The sequence below is a fragment of the Prunus avium genome, chromosome 8 (genome assembly GCF_965620075.1).
Source record: "Prunus avium chromosome 8, drPruAviu1.hap1.1, whole genome shotgun sequence".
NCBI classification, from domain to species: Eukaryota; Viridiplantae; Streptophyta; class Magnoliopsida; order Rosales; family Rosaceae; genus Prunus; species Prunus avium.
The window spans coordinates 22,633,918-22,646,141 of record NC_142291.1 but is presented as its reverse complement, the minus strand read 5'-3'; the positions used below and the strand labels follow the sequence as shown (position 1 = coordinate 22,646,141).

The window sequence follows — 12,224 nt, the reverse complement described above, 5'->3', positions numbered from 1 at the left end:
GTGCAAAGCCAAGCTGTTTGATAGTCTTAGTCAAGGTGATCAAGTATGGCATGTTGACGTGTTGGAGGCAGCGAACAGTGGGAAGGCGATGTTGGCGATGGTCCACTTGTTCCCATTACTTAGTGTGACGGTATGTCATATTGCTACTGATCTGCTTTCTTTTTGTTTGAATTTTTTGATGTGTGACTAATTGGCTTCTATCTTCTGCTTGCAGAGAATGATATATGCAAGAGACTGGATCTTGGGCCGGACATGGTTAAGGTCCACCAGGCTCTGAGCATCCTTACGAGGTTCCGTGAGTGGCGTTGGCTATTGAGCGAGTATCGTGAGAAAGCTGGTGGTCTATCCCCTGCACATGACGTTGAGAGATGGAAGCAAAATGGTCTAGATTCTAATGATCTGCTTGTCGAACCCCTCGCAGAGAGGAAAGCTGACGTCAAGTCTATGAAAGATAAAGCTACAACTTCTCGGTCTAGGGTGGGGTTGTAATAACCATATCTTAAATTGATATTTAATTATTAATTTATTCAAGTAAAAGACAATTTTGCCCCGAAAATATTTTCATGGTTTAAAAGTTGACTTTTTTATTCAGGAAGGAATCTAGGGATTTTAGTATTACCGTTGTGTAGATCACGTCGTGATGAATCCGTAGACACATAGTGAGCTCAAATTGGAGTTGTAACGAAGAAGTTACGATTAAAAGAAGCTCAGTGGCATAACAGTAATTATCTCAAGAAGTCAGATTTTTTAGGGCCCAATTAGACCTCTCCTTTCTCTCTCACGCGTCACCCCTCTTCTCTCTCTCCTCCTTTCCGATTTTTCTTCTCCCTGTGATAAAACAGCTGGCCATTGTTGGCCGGCAAACTCCTTGCTCTGGCCGCCATTTTCAACGCCACCACCACCAAAATTTGTCTCTCTTCCCTCTTCAAAGCCTCCTAACAATTACAAATCAAAACCATCAAGATTAAACCCGAAATTCGAGCCAAACCTGAGCCCAAATTGGGCTGTTTTAAAACAGTGGCTTCTAACGGCTTTTCCAGCTAACTCCGTCCACCACAACCCATGCAATCACACCCAAAACACTCCCCTACCTTCCCTCTGTATTTTCCCTCGAAGGCCCGACCCAATTTCAAGTAGAATTGACGAATCCAAACTAAAAACTTTCTAGGTTTTTCAAAAGAGGAAATCGTTTGTTCGAGGGCATTAAAGGTTGAATTGATCTTCAAGCAAAGGTAGTTACTCCCCTTGATGTGCTTGATCTGTTGGTATGAATATTGACAGGCGGTTTGGAGTTTTCCGATCGCCGGAAAATTACTCTAGACACCTGTTGGCGGTTGCAGCATGTCGGCGGGATGTCAAGGTTGGGTTTTGGTCCTAAAATGATACCCAAGCAGTCCCGATCACAACGGTATGCTCGGATTTCAATTTGGTTACTGTTTGACTGTCAAACGGATATTGCATTTTAGGCGTTATCCGGGTTAGATATGGACCAAACTTGCAAGGCATGTTTAGTAAATTGTGTTAAACCTATAGGAATTCTTGGATTATTAATTGAGGGTCGTGGACCCCACGGGGGACCGGAATTAACAATATGAAAATTTAATCGCTTATTTAACCTCAAGTCTTTTTGGACCATTTCACCTGTCAGAACTGTTGAAAATGGGCCTAGGTGCTTAAATAGATACTCGGGCTTCATTGAACCCGCAGGAAGGACCCTCGAAGGGTCAGGCTAGCTCGGACGCTTAGTGAGTGGACTTTTGTTTTATAAATGAATTTTTGCAGTAAAAGTTTTATTCATTTATCATGAAGGATTATTTATAGTTTTTGCTTTCCAAGCATTTAGTTTGAATTTAAATTTTGTATTTAAATTTTGTTTACGTTTAAATGTGATTGGCTTGGAAAGTAGAAAAGGAAATGGTAACATGATTTAAGGATTAAGTGAGGAACAGTATTATAATTTTCTAGGAAAGGTTTTTAAACCACCATAGGTACCCAAAATGTTGCCTTCGGATATAATGATGTCCACGGACTTCCTAGTTGCCTTCGGTTGAGTCAATGCACGTTTGGCAGTTTCCCCATGAGTCTTAGGGATATCCAGACCGTGAGGAGCGAAGAATGTGGCTCAGGTTGACCAAGTGTCCCCTGAGTCTTGCGAGGAATGCGGCTCTGGTTGACTTTGTATTACCGAGGCCTACGAGGATGTGTCGCATTATATGACACAAGGAATTGACGGTATAATGTGGGAATTAAATAGAAAATCATGGAATTGACGGATTTATTATGGGTACACCTAAGTGGAAATGAATTATCACTTTTCAATGCTTTCAATTGGTTTTGATGATTTGACTGAATGCATGACTGGTTATATGTATATAGATATGCCTGCTTGATTTTTGTACGAATATAGAACATGGATACAATTGAATTTCTAAATGTTTTAATAGTGGGGTTAGTATGTTGATATTATATTTTCCAAAACTTTCTTTTGTCCACGGACACTTTTAATGTTTTGCGCCCCCAGGCAGTAGTCGTGTACCATAGCACCACCACAAGGCGGTCTTCACTCATCACTCCTCCTTTTCCACTATGTAGGATGTTCTCTTATAACTGTTATACTTTTGTAATTAATTGAATTTGTTTGCTCTGAAATTGCCCTAGGATTTCTATAAGCCTGAGGCCATAAAGATTTGTTGTGGGTTGAGTGTGTCCTACCATTGTGCTTGCTGAATGTTGGTGGATATTTGAATTGCGTTTGTACAGGTGAAATTTTTTGGGAAACGAGCATTTTACAGGGGAGACTCTGCCGAATTTTCGGCAGAAGTCAAACTTAACCCTAAAGAATTTTGAGACTAAGTTAGAAGGGTAATTTGGTCAAGTGTGCCCGGCACCTACCAGGTGTCGGACACGCACAGGGTTCGGCTTAGATTCCAAAGTGGAATTTGGGTCGGGTCCTGTCAGGTGTCTTCATTGAGAAAGAAGCCAAGGCTCCTTTCTGCCGTGACCAGGTCTTCCTCGAAAGAGGTTCTGTCTACTGAGAAGACTCAAGTAAGAATTGCTCCTTCATCATTTGCTAGGGTCAAGCATCTCGTTGGGGAAGATAGCAAGAAAGTTGGTGGCATGCTAAATGTTTGTGACATTCCGCTCAAGTCTCCGATTAATAAGCTCAAAAACTACGATCTGCCTTGTAAAGAGGTCTACTCCCGAACCAATGCACCTACCAAAAGGCAAAGAGATGTTGATATTCCTCCCCAAAGTTCAAGTCGCCTACACCGGTCATGGGATGCGGATCGAACTAGGAGGTCTTCTCATCTACCTAACCATTGTGATCTAGCTATTGAGTCATGAGCAGTCAAGCATGGGATTGATTCGGTGTCATTGACTACTTTGGAGGCGAGTATTATGCAGCTAAGAAGGTCAGAGTGTCATCTGCTCGGGTGAAGGGTTCTTCGAAAATGGAGGCGGCTGATCCTAAGGTTGACAAGTCATCTGCTCAAGACAAACTTCCTGTCAAGCCCGTCTGTTTGTGACCTTGGTACATTCTCAAGTCGTTCATTGGAAAAGCAAAAAGAAGTGGTTGTTCATTTGCTTCAAAAAGGACTTGTTTTTGCTGTTAAGGCAATTCAGAACTCATATATTGTTGCCCTATCTTCTGCTCAGCTCATCGAGTTGGAGAAGAAGAATGTTGATTTGACTGGCAAGCTCTCGACCGAGCAAATCCGTTATGAAAAGAGGATGTCTGAACTAAGGGAGAATATATTTGAGCTGAAGAGTTCCTTTGCTAAGAAGGAGAGTGAACTCAACTCTTTAGCTGCCACCATGCATAGTCAAAAAGAGGCCTACTTTCGTCTTCAGCAAAAGAATGCTTACATCTCTCACAGTTATGATAAGCTTCTGGCCAAGTTTGATGCCTACCACAAGGTTGCTAAACAATCCAAGTTTGAGGCTGTCATTGATGCGTAAAAGTTGAGTTACTTGGACTGCACAAGTGGGACTGCTCCTTACTATGCCATTGGAGATGAAGACATCGAGATGTTTTGCCATGACTTGCTCTTTGTTCAAAGTGAGCAGATCATTACTGTAGATATTAAGGGAGCTGAAGAGCAAGCGGCCGACGAGGCTGTAATTGAGGAGGGTGAAGCCGAGGAAGGTGTGGCTAATGAAATGGCGACAGAGGCCGCAGAGTAGACAATTGTGGTTGCTGAACGCGCAGCTAATCAGATGGATGCCAAAGAGGTCACTGACTAAGGGTCTCCTGCTGGAATCTCGAAATAGATGAAGACTCCTTTATCTTTTCAAGTTTTTTGTAATCTGCTTTCTTATTTGAAATAATTGGTCTTGTTTGACCATCTTCTTTTTGTTGAACTTGACCGGTTAGTCACATTACTTATTTCTTTAACTTCAATTTGCATTGTGTCTTGTGAACTACTTGGATAACCGGCTAGTGTCTTGGTTATGCATCTCCCTTAGGATGTTTGAATGTTTACCCACCGCTTGCTTGAAGGGTGCTCTTCTGTTCATTCTTTAGGATATTTTAACTATCATGCCTCCCTTAGGAAACTGACAGGAACATGGGTCTCATTTAGGATACTCCTGGCGCATCCTACGTCTTTCTAAAGATGCTTTTTGTGGACTGTGTCTCCCTTAGGACGCTTATAAATGACTATCATGCCTCCCTTAAGAAACTGAAAGGAACTTGGGTATCTCTTAAGAAACTCCCGGCACGTCCTGCGTCTCCCTAAGGATGCTTTTTGTGGACTGCTTCTCCTTTAGGAAGCTTATAGTTGTCACCTTGCATCTCCCTTAGGACGCTGCTTATGGGCGATGGCCTGCTTGGCCTACATCTCACTTAGGACGTTTCATAGTTGTCGCCTTAAGTCTCCCTTAGGACGCTACTTATGGGCGACGATCTGCTTTTTTGTTTTTTTTTTTTTTGACACATTGTTGAATGAGAAATTGAATTTGCATTTATGTTTATACGATTAATCGCTTTATTTGAAATGAAAATAACTAGATAAATAACTTGGAATTTCCAGTAGCTGCTTTTCTTTTTCAGAAATGGGCAGGGCTCAGTCGTTGGCCAGGAACTGAGCTGGTAGGAGGAAGCTTCATGGGTAATATCTTTGGAGGTGGCAGGCATTCCATTGTCTTGGAATCTCCTTCACTTCCATGGTGTCAAGTGTATAGCTTCTTATGCCCCCGGACTGACTGATCAAGTAAGGGTCTTTCCAATTGGGTTTCATCTTCTTTAATCCTTGTCTTTGTGCAGTAATGAAAGTGTTTTTAAGCATAAGGTTGCTAGGTTGAAACTGCCTAACCTTGGCCCTTTTGTCGTAGAAAGACTTCAACTGCTGATGGTAAGAGGCAACTCGGAGAATGGCTCTCTCGCGAATTGAGCTGCCGTGGGGGTTTTGCTTCTCATGCTTTTGCTTCCAACCATGGTTGTTTGGAAGGCTTCGGTTGAGTGAAAAAAGGAGGAAACAAATTCTTTTAATTTAAGAGCACGTGTTGAGAATAACTTGCGCTCTCAATGAAAGCACCAAATGTTTGTGCAAATATTGCATAGGAGAATATTCGCTTCTAGATCCTTCACCCTTTTAGCTTCCTTCTCTCTCTTCCTCGATTCCTCTAAAATCAAACAGTAGTAAAAGACCACACCCGAGGGTGTTGGCCAAATGCCCTCTTATGTTTAAGTTAGTTTGATTGAATCCTTGATAAATAATAGCTAAAAAAGGGTATGAAGTTTTCTCTATGGGGAGAATCGAGTGGCCAGAGCCGTGTGCGGTGGTGATAAGTTCATAATTTCACACATTTGCATGCCTTCGTTACTTAGTAATTTTGTTTAGTTTCTCTTTATTTCAAGTCACTTACCTATGTTTGTGTGTTCTATAGGTTGAAGGCAGCAAGAGATTGCTTTTGAAGCAAAATGGTGCAAAACGTGCAAAAACTGGATATTGAGTTAGAAGTTCATTTCGGACTTATCTTCTTCATCCGAGCTTGGATTGGGCCAATACTTGTGTGGTTGGATCAGAGACATTCTGAACTTCAAAATGGATATCTTAAAGTCATATTTGGATTCAGCCAAACCCAATCCGTGAGCCCATCAAAATACACATCATGCTGACATGAGGATGAGCTGATGGATGCTTGGTCATGGTGAGCTAGGCATGAGCTATTGGTTTCTGGATGGATGCTTGATCATGCTGACATGAAGATGACCTATGGCTGCTGGTGGGATTTATTAGTGCAGCAACCAATTCTGATTATCTAAATACAAGTGTTGTATGCATTAGTCATATTCAATTCAGAATTCCCCTTTCCTTCTCCCTATAAATACCACTTCCATTCCACATCCCAGACACAATTCACTTCATCCATTACTTCCATACACACATTCAGATTCACCACAAAGAGAGAGAGAGAGCTAGCTGCAAAGGAGGGAGAGCTGGGAGCTGTCCTGGAAACTACCTTGCTGCCACCAGCTAGTTCTTCTATTCTCTTTATTCTACCTATGTATTTCTTATCTTCTGTATTCATAATTATGTTTAACTAATCCATTTTGTTAGGGCTTAGGATGAAGCCCTAGTCATGAATATTCAATGTTATGGATGATTTCATAGTTAATTGATTTCCTTGCTTTCATTATCAAGTTGTTAATCTCCAGCTTATTATGTGCTTGATGTATGTTTTCTTGGAGTAGCTAACTAGGATTTTATGCATCTAGCACAGGTTGGGAAGGGGTTTAGATTCACCAATTCTACTCTCCTTTCACAAGCAACACATGAATGGCCTAAGAATCATTCAAGGGGTTAATAACCATAGGTTGACTAGGACAGATACCATGTTCTAGGACTTGTGTGATTATCATATTCTCAAGGAACTTAATGACTCTTATATGCTTTATTCTAAGTAGATACCATGCTTAGGTTGCATATTAGAGATCACGTGTTGTGTAGATACCATGCACAATTACATGCCTTAGGAGAATCATGCATCCTGCACCTAGATACCATAGGCTTGTATGCGATAATCTATTGTTAATGAAGCTTGAGTCAATTTCTATGCATTCATAACTTGGATAGGAAGACTAGTGGTAGATTCCAAGGCTCTAACACTTCTCAATCATTGTTTCACAACTTGTTCATTGCTGCCATTGTTTACTTCCAGCACTTCCATTTCATTCTCTTGTTTTCATTTAAACAACAAAAACCCCCCATTCGAGTGCGTGTGTGGTGCTAGGATTCTGTCCTAGACCTTGCCAATTGTTAGTTAGTTTGTTTCTTTGTTTTCAGTTTTTCCATCATTCTAAGTAGTTTAACTTGCAACCAAGTTACCATTCTCCGTGGGATCGACCTCGTATTTCATAAGCTATACTATAAATGGTTCGTGCACTTGCGAGAATTGAAGTTTCTATTTTTAATAACTCATTTTAGTTGTTAGGAATAGGCTCAACAAGTTTTTGGCGCCGTTGCCGGGGAACCGGTAACGATGGTGCTATAGTTAGATTACTTTGAGTGTTTTTGTTTTTGTTTTCGTTGGTTTTTATTTCTGTATTCTGTTTTTCTTTTTAGTTGTTATCTCCATTTGAAGGCACTAATTGGTTTCTTGTGTGTGCATATATGTCCGAATCTGATTCTGAGCCAATTTCACCAGGAACTTTTGCTGTACGTGTTGGTTTGAGGAGGAATTATAGTTCTTTAAGTGCTGAATCTGAGAGCTACGAATCTGAAGGTTCAAGCAAGATGGCAGAGATTCCAAACAACAACAATAATGATGAAGGAGGTGGTGCGCTTGTTGTCCAACCTAGGAAACCCCTGCGTGAATTTTCCATCCCCAAAGTCACTGATCAACCTTCGTGCATCGTCTATCCTCAACTCACAATTGACAGGTTTGAGCTTAGAAGTGGTATGATTCATCTTCTTCCAACTTATTATGGTAATACCACTGAGGATCCTTACATGCATGTTAAGCAATTCTTTGAAATATGTGCTACAATCAAAATTCAAGGACTTGATGATGAGCAGATTAAGATGAGGCTATTCCCATTCAGTTTAAAAGATAAGGCTAAGTCATGGTTATACTCTTTGCCTAATGCTTCAATTCGTACTTGGGATGAGCTTTCTAATAAGTTTTTGCAGAAATTCTTTCCAGCTCAAAAGACTAACAAGATTAGAAAGGAAATTCTTGGTTTCACACAAAGAGAAGGAGAAGCTTTTCATGAATGCTGGGAGAGGTACAAGGAGATGATGAGTTCTTGCCCACACCACAATATAGAGAGTTGGATGCAAATGCAATCTTTCTATGAAGGTTTGCTTGATTCCGAAAGGATGATGGTAGATGCAACAAGTGGAGAAGGACTGATGAACAAAACAGCAGATGAGGCTTTTACTCTCTTTGAATCTTTGAGTACCAACTCTCAACAATGGAGCTACAATAAAGGAAGAGGAGCTCCTATGAAAGCTGTGGTCTCTGAGGTAAGTACTAATAATGAGATTAATGCAAAACTTGATGTTATGTGTTCTTTGCTTCAACAGGCAGTGACTGGCCCTCTAGGAAGCAAAGAGGAAGTTCAAGACCAATCTTTTGCAAAGCACATGCTAGAGCAAGCAAATGCCCTTCAAGGAAGGAATCCTCAGAATGATCCTTACTCAAACACATACAATCCGGGGTGGAGAAATCATCCTAATTTCAGGTGGAGCAATAATTCAAATGTGCAACAATCTCAAGGACCTCCCCCAGGATTTCAAATACAACAAAGGCAATTCCAGCAAGCTCCCCAACAAGTACAAGAGCAAAGGGGTGATCAAATGGGAGAATTGCAAGACATGTTCAAGAAGTTCATGGGGCAACAGATGCAAACCAATCAGAATCTTCAAAATGCAGTGAACAAACTAGAAGTGCAAGTTGGGCAGATTGCATCCTCCATGAGCAATAGAGCATCCGGAACTTTTCCAAGCCAAACGGAGGTGAATCCAAGGCATCATGAGCAAGTTAAAGCAGTGCACATCTTGAGAAGTGGTAAACAAGTTGATAATAAGGTTGGAGATGCCAATGAAGAGCAAGAAGATGGAGAAAACGTGGAGATCATTCAGCCACCACAAGGGCAGCCCACAGGTTCCACCAAACAGCCCCTCAATTCTCTTGGAAAGAGCACAGGCCCTAAGGTATCATCTAATGCTAATCAAGTTCCAATTTCATCTAATGCTTTTAGGCCTATTGCACCCTTTCCCAGCAGGTTATCAAAGTCAAAGAAAGATCAAGGCTTGGATGAGATCATGGAAATATTCAAGAAAGTGCAAATCAACATCCCATTGCTCAATGCCATTGCTCAGATTCCAAAATATGCAAAATTTTTGAAGGATCTATGCACTAACAAGAGGAGATTCAAAGAGCATGAACAGGTTGCATTAAGTGAAGAGGTTAGTGCAGTCTTACAAAGAAAGCTACCTCCAAAGCTAAAGGATCCAGGTTCATTTTCTATACCTTGTATAGTTGGTGATTTTAAGTTTCAAAAAGCTTTGCTTGATCTTGGTGCATCCATTAACCTTATGCCATATCATGTTTATGAGAAACTTAACCTTGGTGAGTTGCAAGCCACATCTGTGAGCATTCAATTGGCAGATAGAACTATCAGGTACCCTAGGGGCATTCTAGAAGATGTTTTGGTGAAAGTAGAAGAGCTGATTTTGCCAGCTGATTTCTTGGTGTTGGAAATGGAAGAAGCACCAATTCATGACAATCAGTTACCACTCATTCTTGGTCGTCCATTCATGGCAACTGCCGGTGCAATTATTGATGTGAAGAAGGGTACATTGACTATGAACGTGTTTGATGAGACAATAGCATTCAAAGTGTTTGAAGCCTCCAAGTTTCCAAGTGATGAGCATGAAGTTTTCCAGCTTGATGCAATTGATAATATGGTGAAAGAAGCACTGCCAATGAGTTATTTGGAGCCTATTGAAGCATGCATCACACAAAGCATAAGGAAAGAAGAAGTGGACAGATTAGAGGCTGTGATCTCTCCTTTACTTCTTGAGCTTGTTTGCAGCATGGATAGCTACATAGAAGTGGGAAAGAGGTATGCAAACCAATTTGAATCTTTACCCGCACCTACTAATAGGGTTTTACCTTCTATTGTGCAGGCACCGGAGTTGGAATTAAAGCAATTGCCAACACACCTTAAATATGCTTATTTAGGTGAGAGTGAGACTCTACCTGTTATCATTGCCTCACACCTCGAACCAAATGATGAGAAGAAGCTTTTGAGGGTTCTAAAAGAGCACAAAACTGCGATTGGATGGAGCATTGCAGATATCAAAGGCATAAGCCCAACATCGTGCATGCATAGGATACTATTGGAGGACAATGCAGTGCCTAAGAGGGATGCCCAAAGACGTCTCAATCCAAACATGAAGGAGGTGGTAAGGAAAGAAGTAATGAAGCTTTTAGATGTTGGTATTATTTACCCTATTTCTGACAGTAAATGGGTGAGCCCAATACAAGTTGTCCCCAAGAAATCAGGTATCACAGTGGTGAAGAATGAAGCAAACGAGCTTGTACCAACACGGATGACCACGGGCTGGAGAGTTTGCATTGATTATAGGAAGCTCAACACAGCAACAAGCAAGGATCACTTCCCTCTTCCATTTATTGATCAAATGCTTGAGAGATTGGCTGGCCATAGCCACTATTGCTTCCTTGATGGATATTCAGGTTACAACCAAATCGCCATAGCCCCAGAAGATCAAGAGAAGACAACCTTCACATGTCCCTTTGGTACTTTTGCTTATAGGAGGATGCCCTTTGGTCTTTGCAACGCCCCAGCCACTTTCCAAAGGTGCATGATGAGCATTTTCTCCGACATGGTAGAAAGGTTTATTGAGGTATTCATGGATGACTTCTCTGTCTTTGGTGATTCTTTTGATCAATGTTTGCATAACTTATCTAAGGTGTTGGCTAGATGTGAACAAAATAACCTTGTGCTTAATTGGGAAAAATGTCATTTTATGGTTAACCAAGGCATAGTTCTTGGTCATGTCATCTCTAGTAATGGAATTGAGGTAGATAAAGCTAAGATTGATTTGATTGCTTCTATGCCCTCACCTACTTCTGTCAAAGAAGTACGTTCTTTCCTTGGCCATGCAGGTTTCTATAGGCGTTTCATTAAAGATTTTTCTAAGATTGCAAGGCCTTTGTGCAATCTCCTTGCCAAGGACATGGATTTTGTGTTTGATCAAAACTGTGAGAATGCTTTCAATGCTTTGAAAATGATGCTCACAACTGCCCCAATCATTATGCCACCGGATTGGAGCTTGCCTTTTGAACTGATGTGTGACGCCTCAGATTATGCTGTTGGAGCTGTTTTGGGGCAGCGAGTTGATAAGAAGCCACATGCCATCTACTATGCTAGTAGAACCCTCAACGATGCCCAACTCAACTATTCCACCACAGAGAAGGAGTTATTAGCTGTCATATTTGCTTTAGAGAAGTTCAGATCTTATTTGATTACTAACAAGGTCATTGTTTACACTGATCATGCAGCATTGAAATACTTGTTAGCTAAAAAGGATGCCAAGCCACGCCTCATTAGATGGATCCTCTTGTTGCAAGAGTTTGACTTGGAGATAAAAGATAAGAAAGGAAGTGAGAATGTGGTGGCTGATCACTTGAGTAGATTGGTGCATGTATCTAATGAAGAGGAGGATTCACTGCCATTGCGTGAAAGCTTCCCTGATGAGCAACTCTTCTCTATTTGTGCTTTGAATTCTCTTAATCCATTGCCTTGGTTTGCTGATATTGTTAACTACTTATGCACTAACGAACTCCCTACAGGGTTATCTACATTCCAACGTGACAAGCTTAGGAAACAAGCAAGATACTACTTTTGGGATGATCCATACCTATTCAAGCATTGTCCGGACCAAGTAATTCGAAGGTGTGTGCCTGAAGGTGATTTTAAGAGCATTCTAGAGTTTTGTCACTCCCATGCATGCGGAGGCCATTTTGGAGCAAAGAAGACTGCCAACAAAGTGCTACAATCAGGTTTCTTTTGGCCTACCCTTTTTAAGGATGCTTATACATTTTGTGCTTCATGTGATAGATGCCAACGGATGGGTAATTTGCATGCTAGAAATCAGATGCCTCTCACTAATATCTTAGTCATTGATATATTTGATGTTTGGGGAATTGATTTCATGGGCCCTTTTCCTACTTCTTATGGATTTGAA

At 41.1% G+C, this 12,224-nt stretch overlaps 1 non-coding gene across 1 annotated transcript; it reads right to left on the bottom strand.

The window, feature by feature from the left end:
- Positions 1–8,162: 8,162 nt before the first annotated feature.
- LOC148292324 (small nucleolar RNA R71) lies at positions 8,163–8,269 on the bottom strand. Its single transcript, XR_015827233.1, has one exon. It is a non-coding gene; the product is annotated as a small nucleolar RNA R71 (small nucleolar RNA).
- Positions 8,270–12,224: the final 3,955 nt, after the last annotated feature.